This window comes from Aegilops tauschii, chromosome 3 (assembly GCF_002575655.3).
Source record: "Aegilops tauschii subsp. strangulata cultivar AL8/78 chromosome 3, Aet v6.0, whole genome shotgun sequence".
Classification (NCBI taxonomy): domain Eukaryota; kingdom Viridiplantae; phylum Streptophyta; class Magnoliopsida; order Poales; family Poaceae; genus Aegilops; species Aegilops tauschii.
Genome location: NC_053037.3, coordinates 515,897,789 through 515,923,827, shown reverse-complemented (window position 1 = coordinate 515,923,827; position 26,039 = coordinate 515,897,789).

The window sequence follows — 26,039 nt, the reverse complement described above, 5'->3', positions numbered from 1 at the left end:
TGGCCCCAATAAGAATACCACCGAGTGCCCAGAGGCACGAAAATACTTCCGATAAAATCTATTAGCCCCAGTAATAGAAGATAACTCATTGTTAGAAAATAAGGCTTTAAAAGTTTCAATTAAACAAATCAGATCAACGTTTGCATCCCTAACCATCTCACGAATCTGATCTCGATGCCCCCTAGCGTTGAAACCCCTAATATTCCAAAAAGGAGCTTTCATTTGAACGAAAGATTTTTTATGCGAGGACTCGACCTGCACAGGGCAACACATGAATTAGCACATTTGGATTGCACCCCTTTTATAGGAACCTACGGTGACTGGCCACTACCAGCCGTCGATGGGCCAACCACCTCAACCAAGGCAGACAACAATTTCCCCGCCGCCACCTCCTTAACTCTAGCAATGGCGGCTTGTGCTACCTCATTAGCACGGACGAGAGATAGTAGAGAAGTGATACGTCCATTTTGCATCATGTTTTCCTACTATCATTTATAGTGTTTTTATTCAATATAACACTTTTGTGGAGTAATTCTAATGCCTTTTCTCTCATAATATGCAAGGTTTACACAAAGAGGGAGAATACCGGCAGCTGGAATTCTGGACCTGGAAAAGCTATGTCAGAGATACCTATTATGCACATCTCCAAATGAGCTGAAATTTTACGGAGAATTATTTTGGAATATATAAAAAATATTGGAGAAAAAAAATACCAGAGGGGGCCACCCAGGTGCCCACTAGGCACCAGAGCGCGCCTGCCCCCTGGCGCGCCCTGGTGGGTAGTGGGGGCCTTAGCCCACCTCCGATGCCCATCTTCTGGTACACAAGGTCTTTTGACCTAGAAAAAAAATAAGGAGAGGACTTTCGGGACGGAGTGCCACCGCCTCAAGGCAGAACTTGGGCAGGAGCACTTTTGTTCTCTGGCGGAGCGATTCCGTCGGGGACACTTCCCTCCGGGAGGGGGAAATTGAAGCCATTGTCATCACCAACAACCCTCTCACCTTGGGAGGATCAATCTTCAACAACATCCACTACAAAAAAATACACTTCCGTGATGATACGTGTTTGTCACAGTAGGTCGCGTTTTTTGTCATGCATGTACATCCATGACGATTTTATGACAGAATCAAGATAGTCATACCTGTGCTGTGGTAGAAGTGTTCCATGACATTACCAAAATTATCATCGCGGAAGTGTGCACTTCCATGACGATAAATCGCGTGTCACAGAAGTGCTTTCGTCAAGGGTGATTGTTGAGGATATAGACCTTAGAGTCACCCGCCAGGAGGGGCTGGGTTACTCATATGGTCATTGCCAGAAGCCCGGCGCCAAGCTTGAAGACGGTGGGCCAAAGATGGGCTTAAGACCCGGATATGGCTTAAGGCCCGTCGTTACAATCATTATCATGGTAGAACTTGTAGTGCAAGGCAAGAATAGCTGAGAGTCCGAGCCGGACACTCTTATGAGCCGGCCGGGACTCTGAGAGCTGCTGGGCGTCAGCCTCCCTATATAAAGGGACGACCCGGCAGCGGTTTAGGGGAGGGAAGATCTCATCGAGAGCCAGGCATAGCAGTTAAGCTCCCTGGTCATCGAAACCCTAATCAATACCACCTCAAACTGGACGTAGGCTTTTACCTTCACCGTAAGGGGCCGAACCAGTATAAACCCTCGTGTTCCTTGTCCCACTTAACCCCTTCAAGCATCCTAGCTGCGATGGCTCCGCGACTAAGTCCTAGCTCGAGGACATCTGCCGTGACAATTCCACGACAGTTGGCGCCCACCGTGGGGCCAGCGCACGGTGGATTTGAGTTCTTGAAGGGCAGCTTCGAAGGGCTCAAGGGATACGCTGTGGGCCGGATGACCAAGAGTCGTCATGGCAAGCTCTACATCGACGATGCAAACCGAAGCCCCGACGCCGGCTCAATTGAGTACGGGTACCGGGTCCCCTTCGGCGGAATTCATGTTTTCATTGGCAAGATTGGTGAGCCGGGCCCTGAGCCGGATCTCTGCGCCGATCTGATCGAGACGGCTCAGCGTGCACGACCGCCCGGGCCCGGCCTGCCTTAAGGCATGCTTTTGTGGGATGTATTCATGGAGGGCCCTCTGATCGATCTGGATCTGGTGATGAGGCGGCCGCCGGCTCTGACGGCGAGTCGTCCACCGATGAGTCAAACTCGTTGTATCAACTTCAAGATGGCAGGCTCATGGGTTGTTCCGATGGTGACATTATTCCGGACCCGTTTGAGCCGCCAAGTCAGGTTGGAGTCTTTATGGCCGGTGCACAGCCTGTTCAGAACCCTGCTGCTGGAGCGGGAAACCCGGTGCCCTCGCTGGCTCAGGTGCTAATGGATCTCAGGGACAAGATGACGGCCCTGTTAACTGCCACCGTTGACTCGGCGGATCAGGCTCAGCATGATGCGGAGATGGCACAGTTAAAGTTGGATCTAGTGAAGGCTAAGGAGGATCTGGCAGCGGAAGGGATCAGGATGGCTGCGGAGAGGGCGGCTCTCGATGCTCAAACTCAGTTGATCCAGGCGCAGTCCTTCCGACTCACGATGGATCAGAACGCGTCCAATGAGGTCATGAGAAGGAGGCATCAAAAGGCCCAATCGCGACTCCCTCCGGTTTACGATCCACGCAACCTCTTCAACACGCCAGGTGCAGGGTCTAGTAACCCGCCAGGGGTCATAGTGCCCGGGTCTGGGACCCCCATTCAGCCACAAGTGATGGGGCCTCCCCAGGTGCCCCCTGCCCCGCCTCAGTATGTGCCAATACCCCCGGGTCATTATAATAACCCGCTGGAGAACATGGTCGCCGCGGCAGCACGGCTGGCGGCTCTCCCAGTTGACGGCGACTCTCCGACGGCTATTGAAACCCGCCGGGTCAGGGAACTCCTTCAGACAGCACTGGCGCAGCAAGAGGCGTACTCCTACAGCCGGGACAGGATCCACTCGACCCCTCGTCCAGGCTGGACCCCGAGTTACAGCAGGCACATGGTCTCAGCGATCGGCTCAAGTAACGTCCGGCGCCATGACACGCCCCCTGGTCACGGCCCGGCTCATAATGGAGCCTTTCACGCAGCAGACCAGGATAGAGCGCGGCAAGAGGCGGAGCAGGTGCCTCAGTTGACGGCTTGCCAGACTCCCCCGGCTTACCCGACGGCTTCCGTCGACGTGGGTATCCCTACCAGGACTGGGGGTGTCCCTTGTTTAGTGCCAGCTATCCGCAATGAACGTCTACCCAAGGATTTCAAAGGCCCTAGGAAGGTGCCTAATTACACAGCAGACTTACAACCCGCAGGCTGGATCGAGAGTTACGAGATGGCCATGGAACTGCTGGAGGTCAGTGAGGCGGCAATGGCCAAGTACTTCACCATGATGTTAGATGGGACTGCCCGCATTTGGTTGAAAGGGCTACCACCGAATTCCATCGGGTCTTGGGCTGAGCTGAAAGCCCGTTTCATCCAAAACTTCAAGGATACCTGTAGGCAATCTATGTCAATTATGGATTTGACTAACTGTAAGCAGCAGGAGGGTGAATCCACGACACATTGGGTTCGCCGGGTCAAAGAGATCATACATTCATCAGATAAGATGGATGCCGGCTCTGCAGTCTTAATGTTGGAGCAGAATTGTCGTTTTGTGCCCCTGAAGATGAAACTCGGGCGGCTTAAGCGCGACTGCAATGATATGGGTACACTGATGGCGGCTCTTGTCAAGTACGCCGATTCTGATGGTACCAAGGACCCCGCTTCAGATGATGAAAGGACAGGGAAGGGAAAGAAGAATGGCAATGGCAAGGGCCCTCAGCATAACCCGGGGAACCAAGGAGGAGGCAAGTGCAAGGCCGATGGCAGCCTAGAGTTTGTAGCCAACGCCAGCTCACAAGGTAACAACCAGCGACGCAAGGGGAGGCCCCCTCCCCGAGGCGGCGGGTCAGGCCCGACGCTGGAGCAGCTGTTGAATGAGCCTTGCCCAAGGCATGGTTCTAGAGAGAAGCCAGTGACTCATCTATGGAAGGATTGTGCAATCATGAAGGCCTTTAAGAATTATAATGGCCCGGGCGGCGGCTCAGGTGCCGGCGGTTTTCATGGCCCGGGCGGCGGCTCAAATTCTAATCCTCAGAACGGTCAAGGGGGCTTTAATCAGCAGTTTGGCCAGGGTCATCAACAGCAGCAGGGGGTTATCAGACCAATCCAAAGCAGCTTAGCGGTGGACAGTACCATGTATTTACCACCAGTCTGTGTAAGCGAGATCAGAAGCTTCATAAGAGGGCTGTAAATGCTGTTGAGCCGGCGGTTCCACGCTACTTGCGGTGGTCTGAGCAGCCTATAGTATGGAGTAGAGAGGATCACCCTCCCCGGGTGGACAATCCGGGTCACTTGGCCTTAGTGGTGGCTCCTCAGGTGGGAGGATATAAGTTCACTAAGGTGCTCATGGATGGAGGCAGCAGCATCAACATCCTCTATTATGAGACTTTTCGCCGTATGGGGTTGGTTGATAAGAACCTCAGCCAGTCAAACACTATCTTCCATGGTGTGGTACCTGGTAAGTCGGCTTATCCAGTCGGCAAGATCGAGTTGGAAGTGGCCTTCGGAGATGAGAATAACTACAGGGTGGAAAAATTGACCTTTGATGTGGTCAAGATAAGAAGTCCGTACCATGCTATATTTGGGCGGCCGGCTTACGCCAAGTTCATGGCACGGCCGTGTTATGTGTACTTACAGCTCAAGATGCCGGGTCATAATGGGACCATTACGGTTCACGGCAGCCGGAAGGTGGCCTTGGAATGTGAGGAAGGCGATGCAGCTTATGCAAAATCTGTTTGTGCAACAGAGGAGTTGAAGTTTTACAAAGACAATGTTGACCCAACAGATATGACCTCTCTGAAAAAGCCGACTACGGAACATGAGCCGGCAATGAAATTTAAGTCGGCTGATGAGACTAAGCTTGTTGATTTTGTTCCAGGAGATTCATCTCAGCAATTTAGCATCAGTGCCAATCTGGATCCAAAATAGGAAAGCGCGCTCATCGAGTTCATCCGTGAGAATAGGGACATTTTTGCATGGAAGCCGTCTGACATGCCAGGTGTACCTAGAGAACTTGCTGAGCACACTCTCAATGTTGATCCGAAATTTAAGCCCTGTCAGGCAGTTCCTTCGGCGGTTTAATGAAGAGAGGCGGAAAGCTATTGGCGAAGAGGTGGCCCGGCTCTTGGCGGCCGGGTTTATTGTTGAGGTCTTCCACCCAGAATGGTTAGCTAACCTGGTGCTCGTACTCAAGAAGAACGGCACTTGGCGGATGTGTGTGGACTACACGGACTTAAACAAGGCGTGTCCAGCGGATCCTTTTGCCCTTCCCCGTATTGATCAAATTATTGATGCTACGGCGGGGTGTGCACGCTTAAGTTTCTTGGATGCTTATTTTGGATATCATCAGATTAAAATGGCAGTTAAGGACCAGGAGAAGATGGTGTTCATCACTCCCTTTGGAGCCTTCTGCTATGTGTCTATGCCCTTTGGACTCAAGTGTGCACAGGCGACTTATCAGCGTTGCGTGCAGAACTGTCTTCATAAACAGATTGGGCGCAATGTTCATGCTTATGTGGACGATATTGTGGTTAAATCTATAAAAGAGGAAACCCTGATACATGATTTGAGAGAAACCTTTGATAATCTCCGGGTTTACAAGATGATGCTTAACCCGGCCAAGTGTGTTTTTGGTGTTCCTGCAGGCAAACTCTTGGGTTTCTTGGTTTCTGACAGAGGCATTGAAGCTAACCCGGAGAAGATCAAGGCCATCACCTCCCTGGCTAAGCCGGCGTGTATAAATGATGTTCAGCGCTTGGCGGGTCGCATCGCTGCTTTAAGCCGGTTTATAAGCCGTTTGGGTGAGAAGGCCATGCCATTATATCAGTTGATGAAGAAAACTGATAACTTCGTCTGGAATGATGCAGCTAATAAGGCTTTTGAGGATTTGAAGAAGCAGCTGGCAGAGCCCCCCGTCCTTGCTGCTCCGGTTGATAAGGAGCCCTTATTACTGTATGTGGCGGCGAACACACGAGCTGTCAGTGTGGCTATGGTGGTGGAGCGCAAAGAGGAGCGTAAGGAGCATCCGGTTCAGCGGCCGGTTTATTATGTCAGCGAAGTGCTCATTGAGTCCAAGCAGCGGTATCCGCATTGGCAGAAGCTTGTTTATGGTGTGTTCATGGCGAGCCGGAAACTTAAGCATTATTTTCAGGGTTATCCCATCACTGTGGTCAGTTCTGCCCCTCTTGGTGATATCATTCAAAACAGAGAGGCCACAGGGAGAGTGGCTAAGTGGGCCATAGAGCTCGGACCCCATGGTCTGAAATACGTGCCACGCACTGCTGTTAAATCTCAGGCCTTGGTGGATTTCATCAATGACTGGACAGAGTCACAAGTGCCCGAGCAGAAGCCGGATAACACATATTGGACTATTCACTTTGATGGGTCCAGGCAGTTGGAGGGCTCGGGGGCTGGAGTCGTGTTGGCTTCCCCTAAAGGTGACAAGTTCCATTATGTGCTACAGTTGCTGTTTCCTTGCACTAACAACGCGGCTAAGTACGAGGCCTTGCTCCATGGTCTTCGGATGGCTAAAGAAATGAGCTTGAGCCGGGTAAGGTGCTTCGGAGATTCAGACTTGGTGGCTCAACAAGTATCCGGCAAGTGGGACTCTAAGGACCCTCTCATGGCAGCTTATCGCCACGAGGTTGATGCCATTGCTGGGCACTTTCAGGGCTACCAAGTAGAGCACATTGATCGCAGGAAGAACGAGGCGGCTGATGCCCTAAGCCGGCTGGGCTCTCAGCGAAAGCCGGTGCCGCCTAATACTTTCTTGGATGTCCTGTATAACCCTTTTGTTAAGTTACCTACAGAGGAAGACTTGGCTGTCCCTGACCCGGAGGCACGACTGGTGGCGGCTCTCCACATCATCCCGGACTGGACAGCACCTTATCTGGCTTACATGACCCGGGGAGAGTTGCCTGAGGATGAAACTTTGGCCCGACAAATAACCCAGCGGGCTAAGTCAATGATTGTTATCAATGGTGAGTTACATCACCGCAGTGTTACGGGAGCGTTTCAGCGTTGTGTTTCCCCTGAGGAAGGTCAAGAGATCTTGCGTGAGATCCATGAAGGGGATTGTGGCCATCACGCCGGCTCAAAGTCTCTTGTGGCCAAGGCTTTTCGTCATAGTTTTTATTGGTTGACGGCTCATGCTGATGCAGAGGACTTGCTCAGTAAGTGTGATGGTTGCCAAAGGTTCTCGCGACGGGCTCATGTACCGGCTCAAGAGCTGAGGATGATCCCAATTACTTGGCCCTTTGCGGTCTGGGGGCTTGATATGGTTGGGACTTTCAAAAGGTCCAAGGATAAGAAGACCCACCTTTTGGTGGCAGTTGACAAGTTTACCAAGTGGGTTGAAGCGGAGCCAGTTAGCAAGTGTGATGCAGCCACGGCGGTTCAGTTTATGAAAAAGGTGATCTTTCGCTTTGGTTTTCCACACAGCATTATAACTGACAATGGCACCAATTTATCCAAAGGCGCCATGGAGGAGTTTTGTCAACGAGAGCACATCCGACTTGATGTTTCCTCGGTGGCTCATCCTCAATCCAATGGTCAGGCTAAGAGAGCTAATCAGGAGATTCTGAAGGGCATCAAGCCCCGGCTTTTGGTCCCTTTGCAACGGACGCCGGGTTGTTGGGTGGAGGAGTTGCCCTCCGTGCTATGGAGCATCAACACTACTCCTAACAGGTCTACAGGCTTTACGCCTTTCTTCATGGTTTACAGAGCAGAAGCAGTCCTCCCCAGTGACATCCGTCATGACTCGCCTCGAGTGGCGGCTTATGTTGAGGCGGACAATGAACAGGCGCGCCAAGATGCTCTTGACTTGTTGGACGAGCAGCGTGATGTGGCCGCAGCTCGTTCAGCGATTTATCAACAAGACCTGCGCCGTTATCATAGTCGACGAGTTAAATCCCGGGTCTTCCAGGAAGGCGATCTGGTGCTCCGGCTCATCCAAGATCAAACAGACGCGCACAAGTTATCCCCGCCTTGGGAAGGGCCCTTTGTGGTCAGCAAGAATTTGCACAACGGGTCATATTACCTCATTGACATTCGGGAGCACAAAGATTCACATAAGTCGGAGGAAGAAACCCGTCGGCCGTGGAACATAGCTCAGCTTCGGCCTTACTACACTTGAGCCACCGGCTCTCATGATGTACATATTTCTCTAAGCCATGTATATATTATAATAAGCAATAAAGCAGGACCTCTGTCCTTTTTTGTCCTCCAAATGTGCACGTGTTGTTTTCATTGCAAGATTACATGATAACTTGAAGGAGGATCCGGCTTATGATCGTATTCGAATCTAGCCGTAGGCAATAAGGTCACTTGGGGGCTTCCTGTTCAAACATAGGTCATATTCGAACCAAAGAGAACATAGCTGTCGATACCCATTTGATTGGCAAAGTGCCGAGCTCATTGGGGAGTTTTCTTTGATCATATTTGAATCTTAGTTTAAACCCTTTGGGAACCGACGTGGATCGTATTCGAATCAGCGTCGTTAAACAATTCTTAAAGTCATTTGGGGGCTTCCTGTTCAAACATGGGTCGTATTCGAACCAAAGAGAACATAGCTGTCGGTACCCTCTTGATTGGCATCGCCACACCCATGGGGGGCTATATGATCGCATTCGAATCCTTGCATTACCCCTTTGGGCCGGGTCTCTGGTCGTATTCGAACCGGAAGCCCCTAAGTTCTTCTGCTCTACAGCAAGTTTCTTCTGAATATTTCAAAGTGTATACGGCCGGGTCTCACTTTGCCGGCTTAACGTTGATTTACAGTGTTCACTATTAAGACAGGTAAATCGGAATTAAGGTACCAACCTTATTACCCGGGTTATCTAAACCGGAAGTATGCTTGCAGACCGCTAAGTGTGTTATCGCGGCTGTATTGAGGACATAATTGAGGGATAGTGTTTTTTGATTCATATTCCGGGTTATATATCTAAAGCTTATGATTCTTAGTGCGGTAAGCCGCCTAGAGACTTGTGATTTGTCCTTTATGCAGGATGATTAAAGGCAACTATTCTTGAGCTTAAGGACAATGAATGATCAATTATGACCCGGAGACATATAAGGAAGCAACGTTCATAAGGATTCAGCATTCAATACGTGCGCGATGGCACGGCACAGTTAAAGTGTTGAACCTATTCTATTACAAGACTCATCGAGTCCAAAAGGGTGGAGCATTGTTTTATAAGCCGCCTGCCGAGTTAAGATGCCTGCTGGGTTGAGGTCTCCGGCTCATCCCTCTCTTCTCCTCCGGCTGTTCCCAAGACCTGGAAAGTTGATGACTTCCAGTCGTTGCCGCTCAGAGCTTCGAACTGAGCTTCCTCGTCAATTAACCCTGCCGGGTCAATCTCCGGGGCGAAGGTGTGCTGACGAGCCGGCGGGATTAAGCTGAGGGCTTCATAGCGCGGGGTCGGGATCCTCTGATTTTCCGCGTTGTAACCCGGCTGGTACTTAGTCAGGTCTGTGTCGTTTCCAATGAGAGTGGCCACCGGACGCACGACCTTCACGCAGGTGGCAAAGTCCCTTTGGTCGAAGGCTGTGCCGTCTTCTTTCAGACTTGGATAGCCGAGGGCGATGTCTGCCGGGTCTAACTCGGGCAGGAAAGCCTTGGCCCGGCTCAGCGCGGCGATCGCTCCGGCTCTTGCAGAGGCCCGTCGCAGCTCTTGGATACGTTGAGGCAGAACGGTGAGCCGGCGAAGAACCTCCGCCAGGTGAGTCGGCACCTCGTTCGATAGGGCCACCACAGCCAAGGCACGCTGTGACCCGGTGTAGAGTTGCTCCACCAGGGTGTACACGGCCTTTAGCTTGGTTACCACACTCTGGTTGAGGTTGGCACTTCTGGGACCTGTTTCACAGAACAGGATAAGCCGCCGACAAGGGTGAGTTATGAGGCATCAAAATTTTAAGCTGGATGAAAGCCGGCGGAGGACTTACCGAAGATTGCAGCAACCATCTGAGACACTTGGCGCTTTAAGCCGGAGAGTTTGGCCGTCCTCTCTGACAGGGCCTTCTCCGCCTGTTCGGCCCGGTTCACCACCGCGGCTTTCTCTTCGGCCCAGGCTTTCCGTTCAGCATCAAATTCGGTCTTCAGCTTTTCTTGAGCGGCGATGCTGGACACAAATTTGGCATTTGCCTTCCGGGTCTCCATTTCTTGCATCTTCAGCCGGTTCTTGAGATCAGAGATGTCAGCCTCAAACTTCTTGCTGGCAGCCTGCATAAATTTCCGGGTTATGGCATGAACGGTTACTATGCAAGTTTAAAGTCCCAAGCGTTTTCCAAGCAAAGACACTTGGCACTTGGGGGCTAATGCATATTGAACGTTTCTATCTACAAATTGCCGGTTCAATTGAGTAAGCCGAAACCTAAGTCTACAACATATTCAATCATAAGTCGTCGACTTGGGGGCTAGCATGGTAAAGGTAACTATGCAGTAAGTAAGAAGACAGAAGAATAGTACCTCAGATTTCTGCTGGATCTGGTTCACCATGGCAATCTCTGCGTCCTGGCTCTTGTGCACTTGGCTGACGAAGCCGGAGACGACCTCTCCAATGGTCAAATTGGCGTAGTCGGTGAGGTCCAGGTTAACCCGGCGGGACTCTAGCATCTCCCCTTTGGCGGAGCACTTGGCCAGTGCAGTAGGTCTCCCCGGCTCAACAAACTCCGTCCGGGTGATTACCACATCCGGGTCATCAGCTGGTTGAGCCGAGCTGGAGGCCTCCGGGTTAGCAGAAGCTTCTGCAGTTGCCTTGGTGGTTGGAGCGGTGGCTTCGGGAGCGGAGGCAGCTGGCGGTTCTTGACCTGCTACCTTCGGCTCAGGCAACTCCGGCTCTTCGACCGGCTTGGTCTTCTTCGCCCTCTTGGTGAGCTTGGCTTGGGCATTGAAAAGACAGAAAGGTTAAGCACAATAGTGTAAGTAAAGACAAAAGTACAACATGAGGTGATTATCATTACCCGGGCACGGTCTTGAAAGCCGGCAGGCTTGACTGCATAGAGTCGCCAGAAGAGGGGGAAGTTTCCTGATAATTTGAGTCAGAGGAATTAAGTGGTTGACGTATAACACCCGCCAAAGGATGAAAAGGGTACAAAGTTGAGATCACCTCGGTCCGGCGCTTCCTCGACGCGTCTGGTAAGCCGGAAGAGAGGTCGGCGTCCTTGTTGGTCCGGGTGTGCCGCCGGCTCTCATGAGTCTGTTGCTTCAAAATAAATTGAGGATCTTGATAAGCTAAAGGATGTGAAAAGCTTACTTTCTGGGTTACCCTTCGGACTTTCAGCCTTGGCAAGGGCTCCGAGTCGGAGGAAAGTGACATTACCTCTTCAACCACCGGGTTACTTGCTCCGGTGTCATCCTGATTGATGAACAAGTGTTGGTAAGGCGGACAAGAAATAAACAATAAACACAACAAGAGCTTACAGGTTCAGGGGTTACCTCTGACTCGGAGCTGTCGCTTAGTTGCATCAGCTCCGAAGCAGTTGGCCTACTTCCCTTCTTGCGGGGAGCGGCTTTCTTCGCCTTTCTGGCCTTCTTGGCCGCCTCATGGTCATATTTGACCCGCCAGAATTTGTCATCAGCCTGAAAAATACAATGATGATTTCTTAAAAGATTCAGATGAAGGTTATCTGTAGACAAAGATAAAATGTTCAAATCAGTGGCTTACTGCTGGGGCTGGGTTGATCTTGCAGAAGGGGGCTAACCCGGTCCTCCCGCAATCTGCCAGGCTCTCGTTCAAGAGAGCCTTGGTCATCTCCTCTGCAACATCTTCAGGAAGATCGTTGCGGCTGTGTCTCTGGGGGTCATCCTTTCGGCCCGTGTACTCGCACATTAAGCCGGGGCGGCGGCTCAATGGGATCACCCGCCAGGAGATCCAGACCCGGACCAGATCGATTCCGTTGAGACCATTGCCCAGAAGAGCCTTGATCTTGTTTATGGTGGGGAGCAGAGGCTGGCGCTCCGCTTGATACAGCTTGTCTGACAGTGGGTGTGTTGACTCCAGACGCGAGGGGCGAAAGCCGGGCAACGGACTTTCATCAGCCGGCGACGTGTCTTGGCAGTAGAACCACGTCAGATTCCAGTCTTTGGGATGGCTTGGCGGCTCTGCGTACAGGAAAAGGCAGTCCCTCCACCGCTGAATGGAGATGCCACCTAGCTCCAGACTTGGCCCATTGGCGCACTCATTCTGACGGTTCAAGTAAAAAAGCTCTCTGAAGAGCAGCAGACTAGGTTCTTCTCCAAGGTAAACCTCGCAGAACACTTGGAAGTTGCAGATATTGGACACTGAGTTGGGTCCTATGTCCTGAGGCTGCAGATCGAAGAAATTCAGAACGTCTCTGAAAAACTTTGAGCCGGGCGGTGCGAAGCCCCGGCTCATGTGATCCGCAAAAATGACCACCTCTCCGTCCTTTGGCTGTGGTCTCTCCTCTGACGGGTCAGGGGCACGGTAGGACATGACATCCTTCTTGGGCAGGTGGCCTGACTTGACAAAATCCGCTAAGGTCTCATTGGTGACGTTGGACCTCATCCAATTGCAAATGATGGAGGCCTTAGGAGCTTTGGGAGGCATGGTGAAAATCGGCAGCCTATGATAAAAGGAAACGTCCGGTTTAAGTCTAAGCCGGAGGAAAGTTATAGTTCAGTGTTAAGTGGCGGCTTACGGAGGGGCCTAATGATATATATCTGAGTACATTGAGTTATCTAAGCCGCAAAAAAGATGTCAAGAGTAATTCAATTTGTCTATGGCCTTATCACAGATGAGCCGGAAAATTCTATGGCGCATGGTTTCCTTTGAGTCGGAAGATTCTACGGGGCGTGGTTTCTTTAAGCCGGAAATATAAACTGCCATGACTCAATGAGTGCAGTTTTTTACTAAGTGTGGTGAAAATAGGTTTCACACTTTGCGGTAAATATTTTGGATCAAAATGGTCGGGTAAAAAGAAAATTTCTAGACCTAAAAGCATACGCAGGGGAGTTCTTGAGCTCGAATGAGGCCTTTATGCAGTGAAGGAGGGGTCTACTTGCGTGTGAAATGGATGCTAAAACATCTACCGCAGTGGTTCTATACAAGGCTAAGATCAAACAGGGGCAGTAACAATGAGAACTACTGGAGCTTGTGGGCGACGGCGACGAACACGGACGAACACGGATGAACCCTACTGCAGATCTGTTCTACGGGGTACTGAGGACTTACCGGTGCTGAAGAGGTGCGGGGGTCGCCGCCGTTTGTCTGGACCGAGTCAGGGTGATGCAGCGGCCAAGGTTGACGAAGATCGGGGGCGTGGCGGCGGCGGTGGATTTCGAGCTCGAGCAGAGGAACAGTGGCGCGAGGAAGAAGAAGAGTGGCTGAAGGCCCGTCGGGCCGGCCTATTTATAAGGGCGAGCTCATAAGTGGGCGCGAGAATCAAGGAGACCACGGCGTGGTTATCTCCCCACGAAACGCCTCGATTTTCGGGATGACAGTAAAGATAAGATCCGTTGCGGATCTGGCGGAGTAAAAAACGGGCTTAATGGAAGATGACGTCACAGCGCATTACCCGGAGTCCAGAGAATGACGTCACGCCGGGTTATGGCCTTCACACAAATGGTAAGCCGGAGATTTTTTCTGACGAAAGAATTGAAGATTGACATGAGCCGGCTCAAATCAATCTGGGGCCTAATGTTGAGGATATAGACCTTAGAGTCACCCGCCAGGAGGGGCCGGGTTACTCATATGGTCATTGCCAGAAGCCCGGCGCCAAGCTTGAAGACGGTGGGCCAAAGATGGGCTTAAGACCCGGATATGGCTTAAGGCCCGTAGTTACAATCATTATCATGGTAGAACTTGTAGTGCAAGGCAAGAATAGCTGAGAGTCCGAGCCGGACACTCTTATGAGCCGGCCGGGACTCTGAGAGCTGCTGGGCGTCAGCCTCCCTATATAAAGGGACGACCCGGCAGCGGTTTAGGGGAGGTAAGATCTCATCGAGAGCCAGGCATAGCAGTTAAGCTCCCTGGTCATCGAAACCCTAATCAATACCACCTCAAACTGGACGTAGGCTTTTACCTTCACCGTAAGGGGCCGAACCAGTATAAACCCTCGTGTTCCTTGTCCCACTTAACCCCTTCAAGCTTCCTAGCTGCGATGGCTCCGCGACTAAGTCCTAGCTCGAGGACATCTGCCGTGACAATTCCACGATAGTGACCGACACGTGGCATCCACCGTAACGGAACCCGTTAAGCTATCGGGTCGGGTTTTGGATCCGATAACCCGTTAACAGCCCCGACCAATGGGGATTTTCCACGTGTAAAATCATCATTGGCTGGAGGAAACACGTGTCGGCTCGTTGTTGGGACAGATGTCATCCACTCATTGGACAGAAGGCGCCTATGATACGTCGACACGTGGCATGGCCCAACAGAGGCCCATTCCTGTGAAAAGGCCGGCCCGTTTGACTTGGTCAAAAGGTGGCGGGCCGGCCCATGGAAAGCCTGTTAACGGCCTGTTCGCATATAGCCCATTTACAGCCCGCTAACCCAAGGCCCGTTACTCCCTATCCGAATTAGGCCCAGTAGCGTCATCTGGGCTATCCAATATGATTCCAGCCCATTTTCACTTCTGGCCCATGTATGGCCCATGACGTCTTTCGGCCCATATGAGGCCCTATGTAACTCTTGGCCTATTAACAACCCGTGGTGAAACTGGCCCGTAATGAACAGTGTATCACTTTACACCCATTAACGGCCCGTGGTGAAACTGGCCTGTAATGAACAGTGTATCACTTTATACCCATTAACGGCCCGTTATTCCGTTGGGTTGTTTCCATCCCATGTTATCTTTCGTCCTTCTCAGAGCCCATTTATTCTTGGGCTCATTTCCAGCATTCGTTTACTTACGGCCCGTTACTATCATTTTCTGCTTGTGGGCCAAATTCAGCCCGTGGTTACAGTCGGCCCGTTTGTGGTCCGTTAATACGTTGGGCCGTTTTCATAGCGTCATCAAATACGGCCTATTAACGATGGCCCGTTATGGTCGGCCCATGAACGGATGATTCCAACTCTAGCCCGTTTACGGCCATAATGCGGTCTGTTTGGCCCATGTTTGGCCAATCGATCATACGGCCCGTATAAGGCCCATTGATGATACGGCCCGCAGAAGGCCCATTGTTTCTACGGTCCGTAGAAGGCCCATTGTTTCTACGGCCCGTAGAAGGCCCACTGTTTCTACGGCCAGTAGGAGGCCCAGTGTCACTACAGTAAATATTAGCCCATGGTTATTGTGGCCTAGTTTTAAAAAATAGGTTATTGCAGCCACTAGCTAACCGCGGAAAAAGAACTGCAATGACTACAAGCAAACAAATAAACAAGACAACAAGGAAATAAATAAGCAAGCAACTAACGCTAGGCTATCACGGCTATTACACATATTCATCCACTGGGCATCAAAGTTCGCCACCAGTGCAAATATAGGGAACAAAGCAGCATATCATATACACCGGTTGTCAAAGTTGGCGACCAGCGCAAATAAACGCCGCAGCAAAACAAATCCAGAACTAAAACCACTTCAGAAGATCTCAAGAAACAATATCCTGGGTACCCATAATGCTGGCAAGCTGCTTAGCAAGCTTATTAACTTTCTTTTGTTTGGCGCTTAAATCCTCCAGCGCTTGCTGTTGCACCAGAAAATATGCATCTGAATTCTGTAGGGACTTCCTCAGTCCTTCAGCTTCCTATCGCAGCACATTTGATCGATGTCTTTCAACTTGAAGTTGAGACTCAAGAAGACAAACTGATTCAGGCAGCGAGTTCGAAGAGCTTGTGCCAGCAGTAGTGGCCAGTAACTCAAACACTACATCAAGACAGGACTTTTGGGTTCCCTCACTGTCGTCAAGATAGTTTTTATCAGCTTTCTTGGAGACCAGCAGGGATGTTTCACTATCTTGAACCTTATCTGCATTACTTCCTTTACCATTGGATAACGCGGTACTGTTCTCCAATATTTTGTCCGCATTCTAAAAGAGAAACAAGCACACACATCACATGTTTACCATGTTGTATATGAAACTCATTTTGGTAAATGAGTTCAGTAGTAAAGTGGACAGGATAACAGCATGAAACAAACATATATCTATGTACCATGGTCACTTTATGGTCTATGTCATTCTAGTTTTTGTTGCAAATCAAGATAGAGACACAGTTCAAATAATATTTGTTCAAGACAAAGAAGAATAGACAGAATATAGGTGTGGGTAACTATAGAGCAATAACAACACTTGTAATGTGCATGACATGAGAACATAACTGTTTATTCAATTGAAACTGAAATCAACATAGAGCAGGTTACAACACCAAACTAGTTAAAGAAACAGGTTTAAAACATACCTGTTGCGCCATTGGAGTTTCAATTCCATCCTTCAAATTTGAAAATAGTTGGTATGAGTAAATACAATAATGCAAGAGCAAAGGAGTATGAACCATAGCTACAGAACCTGACCTGAGAACAAATCTTCTTCTCCTTTAAGCGTTGAGTTGGGATTCGGAGTGGTGGTCCTCGTGCTTTGGGCACTGCAGTTCCCTTACTAACTGCTCGTGTTTGGGTGCTCTGTGGTGGAGACGGTGCTGTGTCAACTGGAACTGGGTTACTATCTGCCGGGGTTGGGGTTAGAAGGGGTGTAGCTGGTTCTCTGTCCAACTGGGTAGGGGTAAAATATGCGAGAGTCTGGGTTATGTGTGGTGGATCTGGTCCTTGGGCAAGTACAACCGTGGTTCTATTTGCATCAACTGGTAGCACTATCTTTTCTGAAGACCGTGTTGTTACTCCCTTAGATACTGCCATCACGCTCTCCAATTCAAATGGCTGATAAACAAGAAAAGTAATTGAAAGTATAGACATTGTATGATAGACAGGTGCAATGGATAGTGGGGAATAAAAGAGGGCATGAAATAATTCATATTTATGTTGTCTAACCAAACAGGATATCATGACACAATTTCACATATATGATGGCTAACTAAACAGGATAGCATGACCCAATTTCACATTATGATGGCTAACTAAAAAAGATGGAAAGACATAGTTCAAAATATGAGACTATGTAAACAGGATGACATGACATAACTATATAATGTGTTTATTAAATAGGTTGGCATGCCATAATTCACATACATTCACGGATAGAATGCCATAATTCAAAATATGATGACTGTAAACACTAAACAGGATGAGATGATATAACTATATGATGTCTTTATTAAATGGGTTGCCATGCCATAATTCAGACAGATGATGTGTATGTACTATGTAAACATGATGGCATGATATAATTCAAATATATGATTTATATAGTAAGCAAGTAAGAAGATGGCAATCCATATATGATGTAAAAACTAAGCAATGCAAGACAACATGCATGACATGGGTAATATAACCCTGCCAAGTTTGAGCATAGACCTCAGGGGGGAAATAGGACTGGTCATTAGTCTCTAAATCCTCCTATGAGGAGCTCTCTGTAACCAGCAAGATGTCTGCTTAAGCAGGTTGCATTGTCTGCTCTGAATACCTTGTTTTCACTCCAGATACTTCCATCACCGCTTCAAATGGCTGATGCACAGGAAGAGTAGTTGAATATACAAACGTTGTCGACAAATGGAACACGTAATACAAAAAATGATAGCATGATATAATTCACATACATGATGATTGGCTAAACAACATGGCATTGCATAATTCACATATATAATGCCTTTGCAACAAGATAACATTGTATAATTCACATATATAATGTCTTGCAACAAGATGGCAATGCATAATTCACATATATGGTAATTAGACACTGAACAGGTGGCATTCACACAAAGCATGTCTAAACTAATCAAATGACATAGCAATGCGAGACACCATACGCACGATATGAGCAACATAACCCTGCCAAGTTAGAGCATACACCTCGGGGGGGGGGGAATAGGACTGGTCATCTGTCTCTGAATCCTCCTCTGAGGAGCTATCCGTAACCAGCGAGATATGCGCTTCGTCAGATAGCATAGTCTGCTCTGAAGACCTTGTTTTCACTCCAGAATTTGCCATCACCGTGTCAAATGGCGGATGCACACGAAGAGCAGTTGAATGTACTAACATTGTTGACAAATGTAATATGTAACAAAAAAAAGGATGGCCTGATATAATTTACATATAAGATGACTAGCTAAGCAGGATGGCATTGCAAAATTCACATATATGATGCCTGGCTAAACAAGATGGCGTTGCATAATTCACATAAACGATGAATAAACTTAACAGATGGCATTCGCACAAAGGATGTCTAAACTAAGCAGATGACATATTTGATGTATAAAGTAAGCAATGCAAGACACCATATGCATGATATAACCAACATCAGCATGCCAAGTTAGAGCGAAGACCTCAGGGGGTAAATAGGAGTTGTCTTCTCCTTCTGAATCCCCCTTAGAACAGATATCTTCCTCTCGATTACAATCCGAAATGCGTGGAGGGGGGGCTGCCTTTGTGCCTACCATGGAGCGACGTCTGCATGAAATTTTATTGCCACGCAAGGCTCGTCTCTTTTGCTCTACATGTTCAGTTCCATTGTTTACAATAACTGTCATGCATAGGAATAAAACATAGTGAGATTATGTAAGGAGTGCATGCAGAAATCCAGAGTGATGGTAGCAACCTGTAGATAGACCCAAAACCAATAATGGCAGGCAGATAATGGCTTCTGTTAAAAAATACAGATAATGGCTTCTTTACTGTTTGTTTCCCACCCAACATGAAACTCATAGTAGACACCGGAGATTAACCAGATAGTAGATAGATACTATAGATAGCGGCCACGATATGTACCCCACAACCATTTAAAAACTCAAGTTTGACCATTAGTTTGGAGCTGACTCAGAGTCTAATCGGTGAACAGGACGATAAAGTAGCATGTAATATTAAGCGATGCATAACGTAAGCAGGCATGAAAGAGTGCGACCTCTCTTGCGGACCCGTGTAGTCCTCGAGGTCATCTGCTCGGTTGATGATGGTAATGCAGTTTTCATGGCTGCCAGCGGTGGGGAAGAAGATCTGAGGCGGCGAAAGACAGTTTGGAGGCCGGATCCCTGCTGTGCTGGACCTTTCTGTCGTTGGAGCAGCTGAGCTGGGGTGGACGACGGCGCAGCAGGAGCGGGACAAACCACGCAAGGTTTTCTTTGACAACTATCTGTAAGAGAAGTAATTCTGTAAGGGCTCGTTTGAATTGGAGGATTCCAACAATGCAGGGATAGGAAATAGACAGGAATAGGATAGGAATGCACGTGCAAAACAGAGAATTTAAAAACACAGGATTTCTGCCAATCTGGGTGTTTGATTCACAACAATTGGAAGATCACAGGATGCAAAGAAGCATGGTGAGATTAAGTCAAACCACAAGAAAATGTATGGTTATAATGCTATTATGCTACTATCTCTTAGTCTTGTGCTTCATGAATAGGAATTTGAAAAGGAGGACAAGTGAAAATTAAAATTCCTACGTTTTTTCTTTCAAGGAGACACTAAAGGAACAAATCCGTGTGCTCAGTGGACAATATATATAACATGTAGAGTAAAAAAGAGATGCAACAAGTGTACAACCTCTTTGGTGAAGCCATGTCGATCTCAGCGTGATTGGGTTGGCCGGTGAGGATGCTCCGGCTGACTTTGCTGTCGGAGGAGGGGAAGAAGATCTTAGGCGTCTGGAGGTGGAGCCCGAGGTACTGCTCCGCTGTGATGGAGGGTTTCGTTGTTGGAGTAGCTCCGGTGAGTTGTACGACGCCGAGGCTGAAGCAGGACAAGAGAGACAACGAACAACGTTAGCCTGAGTGGAATTCTAATAGCATCTCCAATACATGACGTAAAATACATAACCACAAAGTGCTAGATGTAAAATACATCAGCCGCTCATCTCTGAACTTAACCGTCGAAACTGAACTTAACCGTCAAAACTGAACTTAACTGTCGAAATTGAACTTAACCGTCGAAACTGAATTTTGCTGTCGAAACTGAACGCACTAGCAAGGTGAGGCTACATGTCGGTCGACTGACTTTTTCATCTCTGGTCAGTCGATTTTGCAGCCGTTGGATACGAAATCAAGGGCCTGCGGTTCATCTTCAACCTCCACCCCCTGAGCCGCCAGCCACAACCGGCCAAACAGCAGCCCCCCATCGCCCGCGGCCGGCGGTGCGCCGCCCCGCCCGCCCCGAAAACACTCCCCATCGTCGGTCCGCCGCCGCCCCGACGAGCTTTTTCTCCGGCGATCCCCACGCCACCGCCCCGCCAACGCCCCTCCACCGCCGGCGACCACCGCCCCCATCCTGAACCCGAAGATAGATAGTGGGGTACCTCTCCGGCGAGCCCCCCTTCCCGCTGCGTCTGGTTCTTCCTTCACCCCGGCGAGCCCCCCACCCCCTGAAAATCGACTGACCCAAAAGTCGATTCAGTCGACTGAAGTGTAGCTAAATCGGAGCAGCATCGCAAGCAAGAGCAAGAGCGAGAGCAGCAGCGCGAGCAAGAGCAATAGCAAGAGCAGACCAGGCAGGGACCGAGAGCAAGAGCAGAGCAGCAACGCGAGCGAGAGCTAAAGCAGCAGCAGCTCCTACTGATGTGGACGTCGCCGCCGAGGGAGCGACGCCGTGGAGGAAGTGGCCGACGACGCCGCCGTGGATGGAGCCGCGCCGTGTCGGCTCGGGACCGAGCGCTGGCAGCACCGTGAGATCGAATCAAGAAGAAAATGCGGCGATTAGTGTACAACCTCTTTGGTTGCGCCGATTAGGCCGCAGCTTCATCCGAGGAAACGGTGATGATGATGCTCTTCCGGTGGTGCAGGTGAAGACGGCTGTGTGGGAATGGAGGTGGCGCGAAAGACGAGGGGAACGTCGGGGCAGCTCCTTGGAGGTGGAGGACGGGGTGGCTGAACCGGCGGGACGATGAGATCGACGACGGATCCTCATCCGGTACGGTGGATGAGGGACGTTGAGGTGTTGCTGTGGACGACGTCGTCGGGGAAGAGGCTCCGGCTGGGTGGCGGACGGAGCAGGGTGTGGGGTTTCGTCGCGGGTTTTCGCGGCCTCGATGTACGAATGGGTGGGCGGATGGGATGGCAGTGGGGAACCATGGCTTAGAGACGCGCTTGTCCGAAATGTGGGGTAAGTTACGAAAGTACCCCCACCGATTTGAGGCGGTTCTTTCGGTTCAGGGGTACCACGGGCATTTTGCGTGTCGGGATTTCACAGGAGGTGGGAGTTTTCGTGCGCGTTGTAATTTCGGAATAGCAAGGCGCGGGTTGAGATGGAGGGAGTTGTCGGAGCACAACGAGACAAAGATATATCTTAAATATTTCGGGCTAACAAGGCGCGGGTTGAAGTTTCTGGACAAGCCTAACATGTACTGTACCAAATCAATGCGCACTACAAATGTCATTCAAAACTTTGAATTCATGTTATGTTCAATTAAAATATTTCGCTACGTGTATAATGCATGCAACCTACTACTCAAATGAACGTTTTAGTGCATTCCAAACGTATATACTACTGCTTCAATATGAACTAAATTTGAATTCGTTTCTCTATTTGAATAAGATCTACAGTAATGATTGTTGTGAAGTCAAAGCATTTGAATTAGTTTCTCTGTTTGAATAAGATCTACAATCATCATTATTGTCAAGTTAAACCATCGTTTGTGTATTATCTTCACATCACACCACATGATTAGTCTCGAGTTACATATGAACTATGTGTACTATATGAACTCGAACTAGATTTTTTGAATCCACTTTATTTTGATTTCAAATCACATTACAGTTCTAGCTCTAGCTAGATCTTCATAATCTAAACCATGTCTCATATGTATAATGTGTTCATCACATTATGTATGGTGCCCCGCCCCCTACGCCTACAAGTATTTAGATGTGAGTTGCAAACACCACACATTACCACAAATTCAAATAAAATGTGAGAATGTTCGATATATAGTATTGTTTAGATTGTTCGATATTTAGTTGTAAGCTGCAAACGCCACACATTATCACAAATTCAAATAAAATGTGAGATTGTTTGATGTATAGTATGATTTAGATTGTTTGGCATTTAGCTGTGAGTTGCAAATGCCATGCATTATCACATTATGGTATAACATGTGCACATCACGTGTATCACCGCTATATTCATGCATGCAATGTTTAAAACACTATGATCTCCTATTCAAATATATGAATCCTCTTTCATATCAAATTATGATCTTTGTTAGTCTCTTACACCCACACAATCCTCTAACCTTTGTAGCTACCACTAACTTTCTCTCGTGCATGCACACGCCCTCCCCCTCCCTCGGCATTCTATCCACCGGCACATTCATTTTTTTCTTTAGGTCGTTCTCCCAGAGTCTCCACAACTCCTTTCCGACACACACCGATCGATAAACCTCTCCAGCGATGCCTGCCTACAACATACACACACACCTTCAATCTCCTCCTTTATGTCTCCTTGCCTCATGTCTCTCATACGGTCAGACACACGTGTAAACTCTCGCCCCTCTTTTCATCGATCTCACAACCGCACACTCCTCCCCCTATCTAGCTAGTAGTTGGGCCTCTCGCACCACCTCCTAGCTCCATTCTCTCTGTCTATCCGTCTCGCTGGGCCTTATTTGCCTCTAACAAATGGACATACACCGACTGATCTCTCGCTATACATATAGCTAGCTAGGTCCTTATAACTCGTTTTTACCCACACGTCAATCGATCTACCTCATTAGTTGTGTCTCTCCCTTCCTCCGACAAACAACAATTGATCTACCGATCTAGTTAGGTTTGCTTACCAAACACATGGTTCCCCTTCATCATCCATGGATGCGTCCCGACAGATCTATCACGCACAGGCACACACAGAAACACATCCCCACTCTTATTGATAACATTGCAGTTCCACCCTCAGTTTGTCTAGTAGGCCTCTCCCACCATCTTCGAGAAGAAACTCCATCACCCATCCAGCACTCTACCCCTCTCCCTCCCTCTCCCTCCCTCTCTCTCTCTCTCCTCTCTCTCTCTCTGTCCCATCATATTTCCCGTCCATCAGTTATGTATGGATGTCGACCGATCTCCCTCAAGACATAGCTGGATCTCTCCTTCTCAACACATATACGAGTCGTTCTACCTCTATAGTTAGGCCTCTGCCTACCCCTCCCCCACCCCCCTCCCCCCCACACACACCGATACATCGAGCGCTCTAGTCATGTCTCCCTGCCACACACAAACTTGACATGTGCCCTCTAACGTTCCGGTAGGCCATTCGCCCTATATCTTTGACTTGCACACACACACAATTTCGATGGCTCTCTTCATCGATCTCGCACCCACCCACTTGATCCTCTCTTCGACTCTATCGATAGCTATGACCCCTCCCTCTCTTCTCGTGGATTGCCCGACCCTCTATGTATGATATGGATAGGCCTCCATTTCACACACATTGCATGCAAAAATTTGTTTGAGATGTCATCGACACATATTCCCACAAATAATTCACGAAATCAACCCCCACCCCAAAACAAAAAACACTCACGAACGCGGTTTGTATCTCTCACACACACCCACGTAGGGGGACGTGCACGAAGAGAAGAGGTGCATGCACGGCGCACGTACTCCCGTCTCTTTCCCAACCACACCCGCGCGGGTACACGGTGGAGCTCATTTCTGTACGAAAAGGCAGCCCACATGGTAATTTGGCACGTGTACTGGTTGTCCACTTGGTGGAGGGAGGATCGTCTACCACGGGTGAACAAACAAATTGCGACTTGACGTGTTATGTTAAAAAAGAGGCAAACCATGTGGGGCCTACCTTAGAGGCAAGGCTCTATACACTGGAGTACTTTTGATGTGTCCCGTCAACTCGCAGAACGAGGAGAAGCTTGCTTAGTACGTCGTCTCCCCCGCCCGCGGGCGCGGTGGCTCGCAGGATGAGGTGAAGCTTGCTCCGCCTTACGCCCGCTCCCTCGCCCATGCGGGCGGTGGCTCGCAGGACGAGGAGAAAAATTTACTACTCCCTCCGTTTACTCCTCCCCTACTACTACCTTGGTTATAGAGATTATATCATATTGTTTGGAATATATATGTCCTTTAGTAGATTTCAATATGAACTACTAGTACATACTCCAAACACTGATGTATATAGACGTATTTTAGAGTGTAGATTCACTCATTTTGCTCCGTATGTAGCACTCTCCCTCGCCCCTCGACCCTCGCCCACGTGGTGGACGTGCAGAAATTCATTCGGTCTCATATAGCCAGAACGATATATACTGCACTACCATTATTGCTCGACTTCCCGAAGAGGCGAAGAGCCAATCGCAAGGTTAATATTTTGGAGATGCCAAGCGCAAGGTTATAGGAGAACGAGTAGTAGGTACCGCGTCATTTATAAATAAAGTTTTTTTCTTCAGTGGCACATACGCAATATGATAGGTTCATATGGAGAGAAAAGGAAACCGCTCCACTATATACATAGTCAGGACGGGCCAGCCTACACGGTTGCTTGCTGGGGTTCCTCTCTTCACACTCTCTCGCACAAAACGACTGTGGCCACATCTCTAACATCCCGGCGGATCACGTCCGCTTGGGGAAGGGGTGGATGCTTAGTGTAGATGCGGTGGCCGTCGCCGACGGCGAAAACCCACTGTCGGCACGTCCCGATCAGGGGTCCCCACCGTTCTCTCTCACAAAGCCGGTGAGGTTGCCTTCGTCCCTTGCTCACTGCCGCGACGTGGGCAGTTGCCGCCTCCCGCCGCCCTCCTCAAGGTTGAGCTACGTCCCTCAGGTACAACTCCCTTTACAGCCGGCTTGCACCACTGCTCCAGCTGCCCACATCACTCCCTATGGACATTTCTCTACTTCTTTGCCCCGCACATACCTCTACTGGCTTCTACGTACTGTATTTGTGATGAGTTTATGTCTCATCAACTAGTCCCAGTAATCTTATTCTAATCACACTTCTTCAATTTCTTTGCCACAGGGATGCTCATCTCGATTTTGGTGAAACTGCACAAAAAGATCCGATGGTCAAAAGGTTGCAAACTTCATTTATTAGGAAGCTCGAACATTGCCAGCAAATTGAAGCCTGGTCAGGGTTCACGGTTCAAGGGCTAGGGACTGCATGGATCGTTTTTTTCTTTAGCTGCCTCTATTCCAAAATAAGTGTCAACTTTAGTAGTAGTACAACTTTGTACTAAAGTTTGCACAAAGTTGAGACACTTATTTTGGAACGGAGGGAGTACATATTTGCTATGATCTGTCAATCATTGAGATGCAATAGCATGCATGTTAGTCTCCTTTGTATTTGATGAAATGTTGCAACGGGCAACCTTGGATGCAAGATACATGTAATAGAAGCTGGAAGCTTCATAGCATTGTACAAATTTATCTCGCTGATAAATTACAGTACGTACTATACTAGTACTTCCTCCGTTCCTAAATATAAGTCTTTGTAGATATTTCACCATGAACCACATGCGGATGTATATAGATGCATTTTAAGTGTAGATTCATTCATTTTGTTCCGTATGTAGTGGAATCTCTACAAAGACTTATCTACTAGTAATAGCTAGCCCCCACTACTAGGAATTCTCTATCCTCTCCTTGAGCCACATCATCAAAATTGATGTAGCCGTTAGATGAAGTAAATCAGTCCATAATAGCCGTCTGATCTAGACGTTGAGAGGCTCCGCACTAAGCCACATGCAAGCATGCAGAAATACTGTGGCACATGCATGTGAGTGGGTTTTAAATCACATCAACATGTCTGCATGCAAGCATGCACCGGTAGCATGCATGTAAGTGAGCTTTTAAGTCCCATTAACATGCCAAAAAGAAAAATATAATCCCATTATGTAGTAGGAGTTGGCTGATCTTTTTTCCTTACGTGGGATGATCTAAATGATGATGGGAGTTTATTC